This window comes from Otolemur garnettii, unplaced genomic scaffold (genome assembly GCF_000181295.1).
Source record: "Otolemur garnettii isolate 467f Iridium unplaced genomic scaffold, OtoGar3 scaffold00044, whole genome shotgun sequence".
In the NCBI taxonomy this organism is placed as follows: domain Eukaryota; kingdom Metazoa; phylum Chordata; class Mammalia; order Primates; family Galagidae; genus Otolemur; species Otolemur garnettii.
In genome coordinates, this window is record NW_003852439.1 from 9,474,821 (window position 1) to 9,476,563 (window position 1,743).

Genomic DNA, 1,743 nt, shown 5'->3' on the forward strand with positions numbered 1-1,743 from the left:
CTGTAGTCCCAGCTACTTGGGAGGCAGAGGCAGGAGACTCGCTTGAGCCCAGGAGTTGGAGGTTGCTCTGAGCTGTGAAGCCATGGCACTCTACCCACAGGGATAGCTTGAGGCTCCATCTCAAAAAAAAAAAAAAAAACACTTTGGGAGGTTGAGGCAGGTAGATTTCTTCAGAAGTTCATGACCAGCCTGAGCAAGAGCAAGACCCCCAACTCTACTAAATATAGGGAAAACAAAACTAGAGGACTGTTGTGGTAGGTGCCTGTAGTCCCAGCTATTTGGGAGGCTGAGGCAAGGAGTTTGAGGTTGCTCTGAGCTATGTTGAAATATGGCACTCTAGGGCAACGCCTGTGGCTCAGGGGTAGGGTGCTGGCCCCATATACTGAGGGTGGTGGGTTCGAATCCAGTCCCAGCCAAACTGCAACAAAAAATAGCCAGGCATTGTGGTGGGCACCTATAGTCCCAGCTACTCAGGAGGCTGAGGCAAGAGAATCGCCTAAGCCCGGGAGCTGGAGGTTGCTGTGAGCTGTGATGCCACGGCACTGTACCAAGGACAATAATGTCACACTACTAAAAAAAAAAATAAAGAAAAAAGAAATTCGGCACTCTACTCAGGGCATCAGACTGAAACTTTGTCTCAAAACAAACAAAATAAAGATACCACTTATTAAGCATTTAATTGTAGCACTTTGGGATGCTAAGGCAGGAGGACCTCTTGAACCCAGGAATTTGAGGTTATAGTGAGCTATAACCAGGCCAATGCACTCAGTTTGGCTGAGACTCTGTTTCTAAACAAACAGGTGTGGTGGCTTACACCTGTAATCCTAGTACTTGGGAGGCCGAGGTGGGTGGATTGCCTGAACTCACAGGTTAGAGACCAGCCTGAGCCACAAGACCACCACAGCATCTGTTGCTGTGAACTGTGATGCCACAGCACTCTACTAAAGGTGACAAAGCGAGACTCTGTCTCAAAAAAAAATTATATACAGTATATGTGTGCAGGTGTGGGGGGGTGGGGGGGGAGGGTAGTAGCATAACTACGATCACAATCATGATGAATCACCCCAGAGTTTGCCATGCCCCTTTGCAGTCAATCCTCTCCTTACCCCTACCTCCTGGCAACCACTGATCTGCTTTCCTTCACTGTAATAATGTCTTTTCCAAAACAGCCTATACATGGAACCATATACACAGTAGCATGTAGTCTTTTGTGACTTTTATTTATGACAGAGTCTGACTCTGTCACCCTGGGTGGAGTGCTGGGGTGTCATCATAGCTCACAGAAACCTCAAACTCTTGGGCTCCAACAATCCTCTTGCCTCAGCCTCCTGAGTAGTTGGGACTACAGGCGCCGGCCACAATGTCCGGCTAGTTTTTCTATTTTTATTTTTTATTGAAATATCACACTACATTTTTCTTTCCTTTTCTTTTCTTTTTTTAGAAACAGAGTCTCACTTTGTCGCCCTTGGTAGAGTGCTGTGGGCTCACAGCTCACAGCAACCTCCAGCTCTTGGGCTTGGGCGATTCTCTTGCTTCAGCCTCCTGAGTAGCTGGGACCACAGGCACCCACCACAACACCTGGTTATTTTTGTTGTTGTAGTTTGGCTGGGGCTAGTTTCAAACCTGCGACCTTCAGTATATGGGGCCAGTGCTCTATTCACTGAGCCACATGTGCGACCTCACACTACATTTTTTCACTATACTCCAAGTCAGTTGACAAATCTCAATTTTTTTTTTTTTTTT